Below are 19,803 nucleotides of genomic sequence, written 5' to 3' on the forward strand. Positions count from 1 at the left end.
TTTTTGTGGCTATACAAAGGATTTGTGTCGATTGTTCAATACAATGCAAAACGTGTTCAGTTTTTATACAAAGAAACCTTTCGATCTTACCACAGACTTGATATTACGTATATTTATTGCGTGTATACAAGGTAGTCGGTATGGGCTGTCATTAATTTACTAGGGCTGGTGTTTTCATATGTGGGAAGTGTAACTTAATGCATGAATTCCATACTACGATCTTCTCGTCAAGCTGAGGAGCCCCCACAAAATGGCGGTACGCGTATGGACATATCTTGCCCAGTCACACGCTCCTGTGCAGCCAGCGGCGTGGGAGCTTGCCTTTACCACGTCCCCTTCCTGACAGTAGCACTTCAGCAATTTTAAAACTCTAATTGTACAATGACTTTTAATCCCAAGATTAACATCTGAAAGACAAAAGTATTGTGGTAAGTTCTACTATGTAGCTAAATGCTATGGATAGTAAAAATAATTACTACGGTATTATTCCTCACAGTTAAGGAACGTCATTTGGGCTACTCTATCTCTCCGCAGTTTCTTTTCACATTATTTTGGCGAATATCAACGAAAGTATTCTTTAGGATTAATCATTTTAATAGTATTAGTCAATGTACTACACATGTATTTATTATTTCACTACAGGACTCACTGTCCCAATTACAGTGGCGACTACGTTATGTAAGCCAAACCAGTATACAAGTAAAATATACAAACATACTTACTTACTTACTTCCTCTCCATGGATTAGGCTAATAGCCTGTTCCGACCTCAGATTTCATTCCATCTCTTCATAGGACGACCAATATCTCTTCTTCCCGTAGGATGGTATTCCAGGGCAAGTTTTGGGATTCTGTCGTTATCCATCCTCAGAACGTGGTTTTTCCAATTTATCCTGTTTTGGAATATTCTTTCATTCATTGAGAATATCTCTTCATTTCGTATTTTATCTTTTAGGGAGTATCGTTTCACTGATCTTAGGAATCTCATTTCAGATGATTGTATTTTATTTCTATAGCTTATTTTATCTACCCATGTCTCACTTCCATATAGCAAAGTTAGTACAGCCATAGTCTTATAGAATTTAAGTTGAGTATCTTCTCTTACTTTTCCTTTCAGTGTTCGGCGAATTGTCCCACACATATATTGAAATCGATGAAGCTTCTTCTTCACCTCGTCATCATCATTAAAAGATATTTCACAACCAAGGTACTTAAAATTTGTGACATGTTCTACTGGTTGATTGTCGATTACTATCTTCGCTCTGATAGGATATTTCCCTTGCCATGCCATAACTTTGGTTTTTGTTCTGGATAGCTGAAGATTATAACTTTTACAAATGGTGTTTAACTGATGTATTGATTTCTGGAGTTTATCTTCATCATCATGCAGGATAAATTGATCATCTGCAAAGAGCATAGTATTTATGTGTGTGTTTGTGTTCAATTTTATTCCAGAGTGCACAATTCGTTTCCAATTTCTGATTACTTCATCTATATATATATATATTGAATAGTGTTGGAGAGAGGATGCATCCCTGATGTACACCTTGATTAATTAATATTTCTTCCGTTAGTTTGTATCCTAAATCTAACACAATTCTCGTCCTTTTGTACAGACTTTGGATAACTTGAATAAGACGTTTAGGGTATCCATTTTTTAACATTATATTCCATAACTGTCCTCTATCTACCCTATCAAAAGCCTTATCATAGTCGACAAAAGCGACATAAGTATTCAAGTTAAATTTTCTTCTCTTCTCCAGTATCTGTTTGAGGCTAAATATATTATCTGTACAGGATCTGCCTTTCCTAAATCCACATTGTTCTTCCAATAAGAGATTGTGTGCAATGATTTTAAGTCTATTATTTATTAGTTTAGCATATATTTTATAGCCAACATTTAATAAACTTATTCCTCGATAGTTACTGCAAAAACTTCGATTTCCTTTCTTGAAAAGTGATATTATTTTAGCTTTTCTCCATTCTTCGGGTATATTTCTTCTTTTCCAACAAAGATTAATTAAATGTAACATTCTAAATTTAAGAATGATCCCACCATATTTGAACAACTCCATATTTATGTTGTCTAACCCTGGTGCTTTTCTATTTTTGAAAGATTTCAGAACAGTATTAAGTTCTTCTATATCTATTAGGTCAATTCCTTCAATGTCGATATCTATATCTTGATCTTTGTGACTCTCTCCATACTCTCCGTTATACCACAATTCTTTGTAGTGTTGTATCCATGATTCTTCTTCGATTACATTTATATTAGCAGTTTCTCTTTCATCACTGTTGAGGTGCTTCATTAACTTATATGCCATCTCTTGCCTACCATGGATATCATCCTCTATTGAGTTTATTGACCTACCCCATGATTCATGCTTGAGTTTTCTCGTTAGTGACTTGACCTTGTTCCTGCTGTTTTTATATTCTTTCTCATTTTGTGGGGTGCGATGCTGTATCATTTTCAGGTATAATATTTGTTTTTGCTTGACAGCTTCTGAAATTTCTTTATTCCATATTTTAAGCCCAGTTTTCCTCCTAAATTTCTTCTTCACTCCAATGGCTTCATCTGTTGCCCTCTGAATTGCTGAGGTTATGAATTCCCATTCTTTGTTAATATCAGTACTTGTCGGAATCTGACCTAAATACTGTTGCAGCCGATTTTGATATAAGTATTTTATTCCATCATCCTGTAGTAAATATACCTTACAGATCTCTTGGTTTCTGTGTATATTTCTATTCAGCCTTTTCCTCCATTTAGCAAGAATTCTGATTTTTGCAATGACCAGATAATGATCTGTATATAAATCGGTGCCTCTATGTACTCTGACATCTGTTACATCTGGGCCTAACTTTTTATTGACCATTATAGAGTCAATAATTGATCGCTGTCCTCTTGCAGTCCATGTGAATTTATCATTTTTAATTGATTATAGGATGAAAATTCTATCAATAATTTACCATTTTCATTCAAAGTTGGTTCACCTTTATTTCCCACTATTTCTGCAATTGGTTTGTTTCCTACTCGAGCGTTGAGATCACCAGCCAGAACAACAAAGTCACTTTTACATATGTTATCCAACACTGATTGAAGAACTTCATAAAACTGTTCAGATTCTTCCTGTTTGTTTTCTTCAGGAGCATACACGGCTACGAAGGTTAATTTCCCTCCCTCTACCTTCAACCTCAGCACCAAAATCCTTTCATTTACAATGGTGTAGCTTTATATTTTGTTTTTCCACTTCCTGTCTTTTAATATTGCGACTCCTGCTGCAGCTCTTTTATCCTGTGTAACTCCGCTATAAATCATAGTGTATTTATCAATTTCTTTTGCTCCTTGTAATTTATTTTTTGTCTCAGTAATTACAGCAACATTGATTTCTTTCCTAGCCAGCTCTCTATCCAGTTCTTCTTCTTTTCCTTTTATGCCTCTCACGTTCCAAGTTCCCAACTTTAATGTATCTCTAATTCCAAATCGTTTGGCCTTTGATCTTGCCTTTGTCGTCATCATAGAATCCGTCCGGTTATTCATCTGAGATTTATGAGTGAGGTAAATTTTTAAGTGGGAGAGTTACCAGCCCTTCGCACAACCCCCAACCTGGAGGACCAGGGACTCTTCTGTAGGGGTTACCGTACCTTAGCCGAGGGACCAAGTTTTAAGGCGCCAGGTACTCGCCCTCACCCATCCCTATGAGGGGTAGGATTTGCTGGTTACATTGACAGATGGACTGTCAACCAAAGCATTTCTTGAGTTTTAATGGCAGCACTTACTCGACATCAGTGCAACCCCCAAGACTCAACAACCAGCCATTGACCCTCCTCCTTTACCGGGCTTGGGACCGGCACTAGGAAATCCGAGTCATTATTAGTGGCGGAGTTACAAACATACTTAAATGAGTAAAGTAGACCCTAAAGGATACCAGGTATTTGGCGTTTGCCATTAATCGCAAGGCTGCTCACAATATTGACGGAATTTTGAAATAATAAGAGTAATACCTCCCGCCTGTGGTATTAATCGCTGGCGAGAGGAAATTCAGTTATTATAGGGAATCGTGAGGTTCCTCACGATGCTGAAAGGATGAACAAAATGAAGTACCTAAAATGATAAGAATGATTATCATGAATCGGGAGGCTGTTTCATGTCCTGAAAATATGAGCAAACTAAAGTAAAATAAGTACCGCTAGCACAACATTATGCAAACTAATGTCTGTTGCTTACTCATCTGTTCCCTGCACGGGGCCAGCCGACCTAGTATTACAATATACTACTGTCGCTATTAGTCGAGGTAACATACGCTTTCATTCCTCTAAAGATAAATCGGCAATCAAAATCAGTATCAGAACGTCAGGTGGACTACACCACCTCTCCGCAGTGTCATTTCACGACATTATTTTGGCGAATATCAACTAAAGTAGTCTTTAGGATTAACCTTTACCCTTCAAATTTAAGTTCTCTGCGCTGTCCCTTCTACTCATATTTTAAATGTGAATTTCTATCTTATGTGACCTGTATTCATCTTTCACGATTTTTTGTTGGTAGATGCAGAGTGGGTCTCGGCCCTCAAGTGGCCACGGCTGGCCCGTGGTCCAACAGCTCTGCACTCTGACCAGCCAACCGACAGAGGAGGGGTGGCCACGGATCTACCGTGGTTCTACTCCTCTGCATTCGGGAGACGGGACAGGGCTGGACCTCATGGCTGGCTCCAACCGTCGGCTGTGCTGAGAATGGTTTTCCGTGTTTTCCCATTCTCCTGCACTAAGGTAAATTTCGGAACAGTTCCTAGTATAGGCCATGGCCACCAACCCCATCACCTACTCCGAGCTTCTACTTCACCGTAACAAATCTCCCGGCCTGAGAGACGGCGTCACCGTTTAAAAGGCCCGCCTCCCCCTTCAAGGACGGAATGAAAACATCTTAGTAATTTCACCGAACAAATTACCGGTAAAAAACATTTCAAAACTGTAATTCAGTCTCTAGTTTCGTGCCGTGCGGTGGTATGTAACCTGAAACCGCTGTAAACGGCAATTTCTTGAAATCGGGATCTGTTGATACATAATTGCGCCAGCCGTCAGCATCAGCTACGTGTTGGGTTACCTTACACAAGCCGAAAATCACCAGTTCACTTGTAGGCACCGTCAAATGTTATGAGTAAAGACGAGAATTATAAGCACTAAAAACAGTTAAAATAGGCAGGCATATAGGCTCTTAAATTAGCTAAAATGGGCATTTAAATAGGCACTGACGTGTAAAATAGGCAACAAAATAGGCAACAAAATAGGCATGAAAAAATTACTTATATTTTAATAACACACTCAATTACTATAAAAGGAATTTACAAGCAACGTTTCAGTTTCCGTTAACAATCTTATTTTCCCCTCATGCATAATGTTTTTGTACTGAGAGAAAGATCCCTCAGCGTCACATGGAGTGATTGGACAAAAATTCAGTGAAGTCACTTCATATGGTTTTATTTCGCTGACAGCGGCTGCCTTCCCAGAGGTTCGGACTTCTTCCACAATCCTAAATGACTCCACCAGGGGCATGCCATTCTTCTCCAACTTGGTGATTGCTCCCGGCGGCTTTTTGAAATCTGAAGATGCGCCGGTTTATGCAGGGGAATATTAGCTCCCAACATTGCAGTGCATAGGTCTGAAGAAAAAGGTTGTTGGTCGCTGTCCATAGTGGACTGGTAGAAAGGCTGCGTTGATACAGAGATCTGTAATCGTATCAGATGCCTCGCAGTATTTCTAAGTTGATCTATGTCGTATTTTTCTCACATTTGATCTGAAAAATAATAAAATTGACATAAATTACATTGTCTCTATACCTTAAATTTCTACAGTTGGGCTAATTGGCAATAATGCTTACAATATATCATGCATTTGTTTCATAAATAAAAGGACTATTAGAGATGATCTAAAATCACAGCAATAGAACCCGCTTTTGGGTGGTTAGGCCGTGTGCATTATGCAGAGTTTCGTCCAGACGTGCCATTTGGACTCATCAGCTGGAATGGCACGCCCCTCCAGGACTCTCCAAATGGCACGTCTGGACGAAACTCTGCATAATGCACACGGCCTAACCACCCAAAAGCGGGTTCTATTGCTGTGATTTTAGATCTGCGGCTGTGAAAGCATTTTTTTGATATTAGAGATGATGTTTCTAGAAGTGCGAAACTTTAAAGTAAAAACAAGGGAATTTTAAATTTACATGGAAACATGTCCTCAAGGATTTTCAGTTATAATTTGGCAGTATCGTGTCGAGTTCACCGGGTGAAAAGTATAATAAAAAAGACGTGAAACGATACCGGAGTAGCGTAGAGGAGAGATCCATCCTTTATGCTTGGCAAGGACCCACCAAGCTGGCCCTGGTAATATTCTTACTTATATACAAGAATGAAAGCGAAACTTAGACACTACAGCACAGTGGTAAAGCCAGAGGATCTCTGCGCTTCAGAGAACCTGGCAATGAATAAAAAGGGTGAGCTTCAAGATCTCGAAGAAAAGGAGAGGAGAATCTTAAAGAAAATTTTAGGACCACAGAAAAATGCTGATGGGGAGTGGAAGAATAGAAAAAGTGATCATCTCTTCAAATACACCGAAAACATCTGTCACTATGCGAAAGCGAAGGCTAAAATTCTATAGGCATCTAGAAAGAATGGATGAGAAACGGCTAACTAAAAAAATATTCAGGTACATCACTGGACTGAAAGCTTCAATGAAGTGGGTAGAAGAGGTAAAAAGAGATGGAATAGAAAGTGGACTTACAAAGGATATGATTCATAACAAAAAAATTAGAAGCCGAGTGTACAGCATCAAAACATTCCAGGAGAAACCACCAAAATGTAGACCCAAATTGGTCATATCTGAGAAAGAAAGGAAGATTAGAAGTGAAAGGATGAAGAGGTTTGGGGAGAAGAAGTAGAAGTAGAAGAAGAAGAGGAAGAAGAAAAGCCTTAGGTTCAATGCGGTCCATAGGCGGCCAATTTCGGAAACAACAAGAAGAAGAATGAAAACGGAGGCACTATAAATCTCAGATTTGTGAACATTTTATTTGTATCTATTCGCCAGCTTTGGTCAGCCAGGTCAGCTGTCATGAAGATTATTTTCTGTTGCCTGAAATAGATCCTGCATCATGTGTGTCCGCAAGGCTGCAACCCACGTTGAAAATTAAAAACCGCGTAATTTGAAATTGTGACATGCGCCCATAACCTTATTGTTGTCACAATTTAGTAAGACTCCTGAGGGGATGCTATAGGCTTGTTAACCTGGGAGCTTACGCCCCTCAGACTCTCTTTCCCGCCCCCCCCCAAAAAAAGCACAACGGTTACAAACCGGACCTCACCAATCCAGACCAACGGTCTTTTCGCTGGCCTGGTCTTGTAAAGATAGTCTTGGCAACCTTGTAAAACACCCTGTGGCATCGTCCTAGCCGGGCTACATTGGATCTTCAACCTGTGTTTAGCGAAGGCTTAGCAGAAGTGTAATAGAATTCACGATTTTATATTTTTTGTTGCAAGTTGCTCTACGTCGCACCGACACAGATAGGTCTTACGGCGACGATGGGTCAGGAAAGGGCTAGGAGTGGTTAGGAAGCGGCCGTGACCTTAATTAAGATACAGCCCCAGCATTTTCCTGGTGTAAAAATGGGAAACCACGGAAAACCATGTTCATTCGAACCCACTATCTCCCAAATACTGGATACTGGCCTCAATTAAGGGTCTGCAGTTATCAAGCTCGGTTCACAATTTTTAAAGGGAGATTTAAATATTTCATTTCAGTTGTAAATCTCTATTTTCACAGGAAATGAATCACAGTTCAAAATACAGATTTAATTTTCATCCATTCTGTGTCAAGAGACCACCGGCGTTCTAACTCCTCGTTCAGTAATTTAATGATTTACGTTTTAGCAATGTAAAATAATAATTCAAAGTTCACGACTGTAACCAACCTTACATTCTTTACCCGATACCTCCATTTCAAACTCGTAATTGGGCTGCCTAATCAGACGAAATGGGTTTCGCTCAGCGGATACCTCAGGGTTTTCCGATGCCAAGTAAGACATGAAATCTTACTTTAAGTTACGCTTTACGTGAGTATGAAAAGATTAACTACGCACGGGAGACGCCTATAGAATCTCATGACATAATAGCAATAATCGCCCACCTTTTTTAAAAATCAAAGTATTCACCGACGTGAGAACTGGTCATGACTAAATGGAGTACTTAATTAATCAACAATTCACTTAGCTAAGCAACTAACTTACCAACTAGGCTATAATGAAAGAATTCAGGACACATTAAATTGTAGAAAAATAAACAGGATATTTATTGACTAAATATTGGACTATTAAATTGGAATTTAATCCATGGCATTACTTGTCATTGCGTATTTACAAGTGTGGATTGTGAGTCAGCGCTGGCTCGTAGAAAGAGAAATAATATCTAGTATTAAACTATGTAGATCAGTTCCATCATGAATTCAAAATTGAGTATGTACATATTTACAATCGATCACTGGACATCTAAGGTCCATTCTGAAGTTAAGTCATAGATACAACACCATCATAATTAGGTTGAGACGAGAGCTCATTTGCTTTAAGACTAATTAAACAAGTCTGAATAAAACACACGGTTAAGCTGAAGTGTATATAAAGTCCACTAATAAGCTCAAACTTGAAATTAAACCAAATTATAACTTTAAATTGAAGGACTGAACTGTATATCACAGTTATATTTAATCGCCAATCATATTAGAATTGAGCGTTGAAAATATTAAATAGTAAATCGTAGCTGATACTCAGTAAATGACGAATCACTAATAAGTAAATCCACATAAGTAAACTCGAATAAGTAAATCTGGATGCGTAAATTTGAATGCATAAATCTATATGAATAAATCCGAACTCATGTTTATTACTTCTTTCACGTTGTGCATGGACAACTACTTACGGACTAAGGCATTTGTTCCTAGTGCCTGTTAAATTTGTCTCCTACTCTAACATTTCCCTAGATGTTGTTCGTTGAGAAAATGGAAGTTCAAACAGAGTATACGTTAATCTATTCAGCCATCTAACTAACTTCAACATAACCTTTGGCTGTCATACACAGGTCTTTTAGGCTCAATGTCCCTTTCCTTCGTTATATTCCATAACATTCTACTTCAATGCAAGCTATTTAATTCATGCGCGCAATTACAATGTAAGTACTATGTCGTTGTATTCAGAAACATAATATCATATTTATCGGTGTCGTGAATGCATTTGGTCAAAACACAGCTATAAAACGTATCGTAGTATTCCGATATTCATAACAGCACATCTAAAGTTGACATACGATCCCGTCACAAGCATAATTCTACAATAGTAAATTCTATTCATACCTTGGCTTAGGTCAATCCTGCGGTGTGGGCAATCTCACGTATACGAATCTAAAGAATGTAGCGTGGCATATCTTAAACTGCGGGCACTCAATGGCCCCTACGTAGTGAGTATAAAATCTCCTCATATCACTATATAACTCATACTTTTCCTCAAGTTAACACAATTGTTACCTTATTTCAACATTCATAATATCTTAACATCGTAGCCTCAATATTTTTTTTTCTAGGGGCTTTACGTCGCACCGACACAGATAGGTCTTATGGCGACGATGGGATGGGAAAGGCCTAGGAGTTGGAAGGAAGCGGCCGTGGCCTTAATTAAGGTACAGCCCCAGCATTTGCCTGGTACCTCAATATTAACTCGTCGCGTTTCCATATACATGACCATGTCAAAACTACCACACTATATTTCTTAAAACAACATTTTAAAGTTGCTATATATCATAACCTATGATTGAGTTCAAAGCCCTTATTGCGAAGCAAAATAATGCGTGATTCCATATGTTTATTTTACACCGCGCGCAACCAAACGTGACGTCGACTTGTAGCATTACCAATACGAAATCTCTGTAATCTGCCAGTATGTCATTACTATTAGCTGTTTCCAAAATTCTTTTTCAAACCTATCGCTACATACGTGTATTTTGACCGATATACGATGACTATATATCCAACACATTAGAATCTTTTGCTATATTGCTAGATCATGTAACTACTGACTTAAGTATCTCACACTTCACTGGTAACACTCACTTGCATTGCTTATATATCGGTATTATATTCAACCTATCGGCACATACCTAAGGCACATGTGTAGGCAAACCAAAAATTATGCGATTAAGTATTGTAAATGACTTAGCTCGCTCATAGTTGGTCCTGGTCCAGCTGTTCTGCTTCCCAAATGGATGTAGTTGGGTCTGCGGTCAGGTCATGGGTTGGACATCTGGTACATCATCTGCTTCCTCATCACGGAATTGCTGTCTGGTTTCTCATTCCCTTCCACATCATGGGTTGGTTGAATGGTTTCCCGTCGCCTTCCTCATCATGGGTTGGTCGAATGGTTTCCCGTCGCCTTCCTCATCATAGCTCGGTCGTGTGGCAAGATGTACTGGTCCCCAGCTTGGTCCATCATGTATATTTAGCACATCATCTTCATGGTATTCTTGTCAGCAACTAAAATATGGATTACTGCGCAGTGAACAGCCATTATATAATCCTTTTTGAAGTTTGTAATCCTTGAATTATTATTTCTTTTGTTGGACTCCGACGTATATCTTCGGTCTCGTTGGTGTTAATTTCAGTGAATCTATCTCTGTCGGCTGCTTCTGGTGGATCTTGGAAACTTATTTTTATTCTGCTTCAATAAATCGAGATGTATCTCTTCTTGTATGGGATCCTCTCCTTTTAGATGCTGGCTTGGTCTTCCTTTGCAGGGTATATATCAAGTGCGCTCTGTATCCGCCCACGCGTATTTCGTGGTACTAGCTGATTTCTTTTTTAATACCTCTAATCAACTCTGCTTATTTTCCGGTGAATTAACTTGTTTTCTTCTCTTTTCCGACGCTTTTTCCTTTAGTATAGCCTCAGATCGCTTCTTCTTCCTTTAAATTTGTAGCGCGGTCGGCAGTTCCGTCTTCACTCTCCGTTGAAAAAAATTAAGATGGAGCTTTCTTAACAATCCGTAGTTTTCTACTTTTTTCGTAAAACAATACAGTAGACAGTCCACTGTGCGTTTCGCTTTCAATACTCGACCTTTCCATGACGTGTATGGCCTTCTATGTCACCGCACCTGGTGTCTATTCTTTGCTTCCTATAGATCAAAAGGGCCATACCTTCACTCGGCGCCATTTTGAAAGCTGTCGCGGAGGTGTGAACGGGCACACGACTAATACAGCATTGCAACAAAACAACTTGCCACAATACATAAATTAATAGGCCTACATATGCTACAATGAAATTCGATCATAGTTCTCAATCACAGAAAAGGATAAAAGGAACAAACGAACTTACCTCCTTACTGCAAGGTTGACAGACTACCCTTCCATCCGTTATGAAATTGGGATCTCCTGTGATCCACTGCTTCAGCCAGTAGGACTTCGATAATTTTTCTTTGGGCATAGCCGCAAACACACTTCTTTTTCTTCTTCCACTTCACAATAAATCACAACACGTTCTGAACATAAAGCGTACGCGTACAACAGTTCGCATCGAAAGGGAGGTACAGAGCTTAGAGCATTAATACTATAGAGTGCGCTTAGCGCCACCTCGTCCATGTTGCGGCTTGAAGCCAACATCTCGATCAGCTGACTGGGAGGTAGTTCGAAGCAGAGTCCGAGAGGATATAAGGAAATTGTCAAACAGTGACATTCGAAAAGGCGGCGAAATCGGAATATGATATGTACCCTGCTTAGCTGTTGTGGTTAAGCGTAAATTACAATAAAAACCGTGGACATAAATGCATAATTACGATGGAAATGTTTAAAACCAAAAGAGACCTACGATATGATCGTTTTTGTTTTTTTTTTGTTTTTTTTTGCAAGTATTACATCCCCGTGAGTAACACTAATTGTTTAATGTTAATTATTTATTATAATGTACGAGACAAGTAATTTTTTCCAATTACCGCATCATATTGGGATTAATAGCTGAAAGCTAACCTCTGAAAGTTGTCCGTAAGGAAGTGTAGCCTAATTTGAAATATTAATGCGACTGACATCTACAATAAACACCTTATAACTTCCAAAAACAACTTTAAAATACTGTACTTACCGTGCTCGGTGTACTTTTGACTGAAATAGACCTACTTCAAACCAATGCCCAACAACACAAGATGCAAAGAGTGACACATAGCCTACAGGACCATTATGGAAAGAAAATAACACAAGTATCATACTTAAGTGAACCATACACCACCAACAGATGGCAACAAAAATGAACTCTCCAGGGTAAACGATAAACAGGTACCATAACAAGAAATATTCACTTATCATAAGTTATAAAAATTCACAATACAGTAGGGTCAACTGCATATCAATTGGCACTGGTTGTAGTACCTATTTATGCCTATGAAGCAGGGATCTGTTGTAATATGCTGCTTCAACAACAACAAAATAATAATAATAATAATAATAATAATAATAATAATAATAATAATAATAATAATAATAATAATAATAATAATAATAAAGGGATACATAAGATGCTACACAGGTAAAATTTCACTCCACTGCCACCTACTAAATTAAGCTTAGTTTAAAGCCCAACATAAACTAATGCACATGCCACATTTGAAGTAGGCCTATAAATAGGAGGTCACATCTGAAGAAAAGAAAACATCCTGCAGCATTCAGTAATGTTGTTCCCAAAATACAGAAACAAGACATGCCAATATAAAAGTAATTTAAGAATGAATTTCTATAAAAAAATCAACCTGACTCATAGACAGAATAATTAGAGGGAATATGCCTAAAAGTAGAACACTAATACAAATCAGTGAAACTAGCATACCACACCAGCATCCTCTTACTTTAGCAACTTGAGTCTATATAAATATTCCAGTCATAGGGAGCATAGAAATCCTCATATAGGCCTACACACTCTAACACGTTTATATAGCAAATGCAATAATTATATTATAAAGCAGCCTACCTTATATTACTGGTTCCTGAATAGAACAGTCTTTGTGTGAAAGCTTCGTACCCTCATACTGCGAAGTTTTTCTGTTTCAAGCCGTGCTTTATGGTGTAACCTCACTTTAAAGTATTCCATCAAAACTGCTCACTTCAGCTGATGAATGTGGTTGTCAAGGGGCGGAGAAACAAATGTATGCTCCTGAAGTTCATCAAACATTTCTCTCTCAGCATGGTTCAGTACTGCCATTACAAGTACATTTAAAGCGTCCTTCATCCTTGTCATTTTGTGCTGGAATTATCGCATCATCTTTTCACCTTCCCTGCAGAGGTATATCACATCTAATGATGGGATTGAAAGGCCACCTCTGTTTTTCCTCTTCAGGATTGCTGAATGTGAAACTGCTGTTTGGAGAACCGTCTTACAAACATCACATTTAACTGCTTTCTGTAATCTTTTCACAACAAAACCTGCTATATATTCCACTATATCCTCAACATACAGTGTCAGATTGGCTGGGTGTGGAATGTAGTCATGATCATGATTAACAAAAAGTACATCAGTACTGTTGGCAGGCAGATGAATAGGATCACCAGTTGTTTGACTGCGGTCTCTACAATTCATAATAACAATAGGATCAACTGCAGAGCAATTGGCACTGGTTGTAGTACCTATCTGTATATGGAGCAAAAGTCTTTTATATGCTGCTTCAAACTGCCTAGCTGTGGGGTTGTTGTTATGACCACCATGACTCCTAATGGCACTGACAAATACTTCCAGGTGATCCTGACTAAGTTTGTAGGTGAGCAGAAAATGCATCTTCAGCTGTGGCATGTTCAAAATTGAGTCATACAGACTTTAGACACACAATCAAACCTATGAAACTATTTTTCCTAGAGCACTTCACTAGACAAACACCACCATCCATCTCTTGCAGTGATTGTATATATTCAATAGCCTCCTGAATGTAGGCCCTCGTACTGTGGATATTCTCTGCTTTCAATGGTTTCTGCCATCCCTTTGAACAAATATTACGGCTGTTCAATATATCAAATATATCGTTCATGAGCCTAACAAATTTTACAGTCTCCTCACACCCTTGAAACTGAGGAAGATTTAAGTCTCTGTCACAATATGTAATTGCACTTGCAACACTTTCACTGAATGTTTGTGTGGCGAGCTTTACTTTCATGGGTTCCTTCTCCCAGTGAATGTGCCTTTTGGTAAGTTTTGTTCCTAGATGAAGGCCCTCGGTACTCTGAAGTTTCTCCAACTCTTCTAAGTACCTCCAATCTATGACATTATCACCCCTGGCAAAAGTTCTCTTAGCTCCTAAAGTATTCCTCACTAATTTTATAGCATGGCAAGCATCTAGAAGAATAAACACTTTAGAATCATTTGAGGGATTTTCAAACCAGTTCACCATATTATTTTCATCAAAAGAAGCTCCCAAACAACGGGCCATGGATAAATTAGAAGCAGCACCATCAAAAGTAAGTGACACTACAATTACATATAGGTCATTTAAAAATTTAAGGCACTCAATCACTAGGTTTGCTCTCTCCGAGCCACTTAAACCGTTAATAAAAAAATAACCCACTGGAATTTTCCAGTGTCCATTTAGTGAGACCACCATAAACACTAAAGCCTCCTTGGCTTCTGGTAAATCCTGATCCTCGATTTCAGTACCACAATTCACATAACCAAGAAATTGTTTTCCATCAAATTCAATGTGCTTCCGGATGCACATTTCATCCATCATCAGTGCACACACACTAGGGGCTTTCCACTGATAGCCATCTCCTTCCCATTTGAAATGAGAGCAGTTGCGGCCTCTGAACTGAATCCCGGCTTACCATCCACCGACTGATACCACTTCCGCAGTGTACTTGGATGGGGCAAACCATAAGGAAATACATCCCTCAAGTAGCTGTATGCAAGACTTGAATAGAAATTCAATATAAGTGCAAAGCAGCGTAGTTCAGGAGGATACTCTGCTCTTGTATCACCATCCTTTGTTCGCATCAGAAGTTGGGCAGCAGCAGGAGAAAGACATTTCTGGAACAATGGAAGTTAAAAGGTGCATTATGCTTTTTCACAAGTTAATTTATGGTATTACATTATTTTTGAAATATTTCTTTAATAGAGATTGTGATACAATAACAAATTACAGACTTCTAAAGGTTCCATATTTTATGTATGTATGTCTGTCCGTTAGGTCAACTCAGAGACTGGTTGGATCCTCAAATAGCACCACTAAAGGCTAGCGGATATAGGGAAACCGAAAATCATATTTAAGCTGTTGTTTTCTTACCTCAAGCGTGCAAGCAGCATCTTCAGTTATCATCATTTTCTCCTTCAGATGTTTTACTAAGGCTTTCCCATTCTGCAACTCATTAATAGCTCGCCGATACTTCTGCCTTTCCAATTTTAGCTTCTTATGGGATTTATGAATAACTTCCCTGGCAACCTGCATGAAGGTCTGGGCTTTCCTTGGTGACTTTACCATTTCCTCAGTGTAATCACCAACATAAGATTTTCTGAACACCTTTGTTTTAGGGAGAGACTCATTCTCCGCTTCCTGAGGAACACTGAAAAAATATGAAAATTATAAGGGTCAACAACAAAAATGTCTTACCTATGTGTAATATAGTAACCTAATATGCTGCAATAGATGTTGCAGTTGAACAGTATGTTAAATGTCTTAAACACAAATATTTCACATAAGGATGACAGGCCACATTCCTGCATAAATCTATGGAAAATAATAAATAAATAAAAAGAAAATCTGCTCACACACAACTTGTTGATGCAACAGGATCCACTTGAAGTTTCCTCTTCACAGGACGTTTTCTCCTCTTCTCAGCTGGTAAAAGGTGGGGTGGAAAATTAAAAATTGTTGGTACTGCATTTGGCTTCAGTTTAACTCCCACACCAAATGCTTCATTATCAAAACATTCCGGTGAAAAATGCTTAGAGCATAATCTTGAATGCTTTCCAGGCAAGAAATTCTCTCTTCTTAATGCAACTACCCATTGCTTTTTCCTTGTCTCATCAGCAGTAAAACTGAAATCATTAAAAGCACAGTATTCAAAATTGCTGTAACCGGGAAACTGGAACTGTAACCAATAAAATAAACGTACGTATTCTACAGACACCTGACAACAACTGTGTGAAACCCCTTACATCATCACCATATTTACGTAAATATTTACTTACCCGTGAAAGGAAATGCCAGATCCTTTTTTGAAGGTCTCCTTGCATCCATACGCTACGCAATAGTGCATCATCGTTTCATTAACAGTAGCTAAAAGTCACTCTTAAGTACGCTGATCACTATTCTCGCCTATAACACAATGTTCAAAACTCTCGCACTACCCACCAGTCAGCTGATTGAGATCGTTGCTTCAAGAATGTGACGTCATCAGCCATCTATTGGATATATGATCGAAGGTACAGAGCACATGGGTTGTGCAATATAGTTCGACGTTGACTGGTTCTCGCATATGACTTATGTCTTAGGAGGTTGGAAGGGTTGAAGGCTTCGAGGTCAAATTGTTCCTTGTTTGTTTCTCCTGATGGAAATTTCCCTAGAACTATTTCTGGTGACTTCTGAGAATTCCCATTTTTGTTCGTTGGGTAAACTGGTAAACAGATATTGAAAAAGAGAAGATAATTCTGTCGAGCACAATAGCTACAATACAATGCTCTGAAAGTAAATCGGCTTTTTTAATATACAGCCAAAAGGCATCAAATAGGCTTTTATACTCCAAATAGGCACAAACCCCTGAAATAGGCATTTATAGGCACAATAAAACCAACGAAATATAGCCAGAAGACCTTAAAACGGATTTATATCTCAAAACCCTATATTTCCGAACACAGGAATAAAATGAGCAAATGTCCATCTCTAGTTATGAGACATATTCATTAGGACACAAGGAATGAGTAGAGGTACGAAAATACTGGGTTTCCGTACTATTACCTGACATATACAGCATTGAACAGTACACTGTGTATGACTAGGAGAGCACATGATGACTATGTTTGTTTACTACGTTATCGCTCGAGCGTGCGTGAGTGGACTGAACCAACCAGCACCTCCTAGAGAACCACTTAGCTCTCTCCTCATCGTCAGTTGGAAACGAGAAAACACCCACTATAGGGCCAGTGCGATAATTGCCCTTACAAATTTGAACATTGCATTTTTGAAGCATCGTTATTCGTGATTTGAAAAACAGTGATCGCAATTCACAGCAACACACCATTAAAATAAACTCAGTTCTAACCCCACGTGGTGACCATGCCGGCACTTTAAACACAATTCATTAATATTAACAATTTATAAGAACTAACACCTTTAACTGAACTTACACTAATAGGAATATTAAGCGAGTGTTAACACACAAGACTCGATGAAGATTAATATAATCGATGAAAAATACACATAACAAGGAAACGCGTCCCATTACACCAAGCGGCACCAAGCTAACTGGGCTACTGGCATGGGCCCACGCGGGCATACCTCATCAGCTACTCCAAATACTTTAATATGTTACGCTCATTCGTGTTGCCAGACGTTCTCTAGGAGGTGTTGGCTCGTTGGACTGATCACAGCTGACGGCTACACTGCCATCTAAATAATAGATTTTTGACTGACTGTCATATAGTATATGGATTTTACAAAGTTCCACGTTGAACTAAAATATGGCAGTAGAGTATAGCATAGTGTATTGGATGAAAGATTGGCCAAAAGGAATGATATTTGTACTGAATTCTATTGGACTGAAGCTATTGGACCAATACAAACCAGGATCTCCGACATTTTGTCAGTTCTATGGCAATTCATGGATACCACTATAAACTCTGCAAAACTAAGATCTTTATGAAACTGATGATTGGTGTGTGTGTGCACTGTGTGATTTGACTTTTCCTCGTTACCATGTTGTGGAATGCTCTAAGCGAAATATGCTTAAAATGAATGTAATCGCTTCATATACACGCATTGTGTGCTCTATTAAATGATTAAAATACGGCAGACGAACGGTGGGCGATATAATGTCATGTGGGGCCTCGCCCGGCACACAACCGGAAAGGGAATATCCTAATGTCGGGCCTCCCCCGACAGACGAGTCGTAAGGATTAATTATTTGAACAGTATTAACCTATGTAACATTCACCATAGCTCTAAACTACGATAAATCAGCAGTCAAATTCAATATCTTTTTCATAGAGGGGTAGGCATTTTTAACACAAAAGGTTAGGCCACCAGTGCCACGTGTCGAGCTATGAAACTACTCCGATTACAGTGCGTGGACCTGATTGTCAAGGCCAGTAAGGAGCTAGCTACAGCGACGCATCAAGTCTCCTTCTTCTATTCGTTAAACTAGACTAGAACAGAAACCTGACATCTAGCGACCAAATCGTGAACACGATAAATTATTAGCAACGAGCTAGGAGGAGGACTGTATGTATGTTTAGTCCTCACCCCGAAGGCTGGTTGGATCCTCAACAGCTCCGCCATCAGCTGTCATATTTGGCCTAGGCATCATTGAAGAGGCGTACTAGGGAAATGAGGAGTGAGGTAGTGTCCCGTTCCTTTCCTCACCGAGTCAGAAGTTGCTATTACATATCAGTCTGCCAAGCCCACTGAAATGCATGCACCAACCGACCCTATGAGCAATATTTTCACACCATTCATAGCAGGGACTGGCTGCAGAAGGAATGGCATTACTAGCATCACTCATACCTCAGTCACTTTCATTTTGTCAAAGCCAAGGATAAAGGTGAGACAGATCAATGAAAGTAACGAAATTGCTCTAGCCCATACCAGAAGACATAGTGCACTGTAAACACGAGGTCCCGCCAGCAAAGGCAGTAGCTATATCCCGGCCTTGTATGTATCGTAGGCAACGGTGTGGCATTGCTTCCACTTATCTGTGACACGCCCCCCCCCCCACCTTTAAATACCCATCCATATACACCTGAAGGAGAAATTACATTACAAGCACAAGGATGACTGAAACCCCTGTTTGCATTATAGCTCCCTACAACCACCCTTGAATTAGCACTTTTGTTTTCTGTTTCCGTATGTGACTGGTTTCATTAGTCCGCACATAGTTCACATACGCCGGGATCTCCTTTGACTCCTGGCTGGACGACGCCGGTATAGTTGATTATTTTTATGATGAAAATAACGTGCCCTCAGCAGCATATCCTATGATACCTATGTTACTGTATTTTCAGGATCTCACGAGACATTTTAATTTAATTGAGCTACTGAATCTAGTAAAAAAATCGATTGTTACATAAATTTAAAGACCGGAAGAATATGGTTGGAATTTGAGCCCTTTCTTATGTGAACCTGGATTTGACAAACCTCATCAGCTTGGATGAAAGTATCAAGTCTTTGGTGAAAAGGTCTTCGTGTAAAAATTCTCCTCATGTACCATATATTGAAAACATTGCGTGAACCACAATAGTTCTGTAACATTTAATTTATCTCATTGAATTGTCATTGTTGTCGCTTCTAGTACGACGAATCACAAGAAGGTTGCTGTTAATAAATTAATAACCCTCGAAAATTGCATTTAAGAAACAAAGGAAGAGCGACATAATTTATAAACAGATATTCGACAAAGATGGAGGAGCCAGAATCTGACGATTCAAGTTCCATACTATCATTATCATCATCAACAACAACAGACGAAACTACGTCGTCTTTGTCATTAACTATGACACACTCGTACGATAGTTCCGTATCTGACTGGACGTTGCATGAGCTCAC

This window comes from Anabrus simplex, chromosome 1, assembly GCF_040414725.1.
Source record: "Anabrus simplex isolate iqAnaSimp1 chromosome 1, ASM4041472v1, whole genome shotgun sequence".
Classification (NCBI taxonomy): Eukaryota; Metazoa; Arthropoda; class Insecta; order Orthoptera; family Tettigoniidae; genus Anabrus; species Anabrus simplex.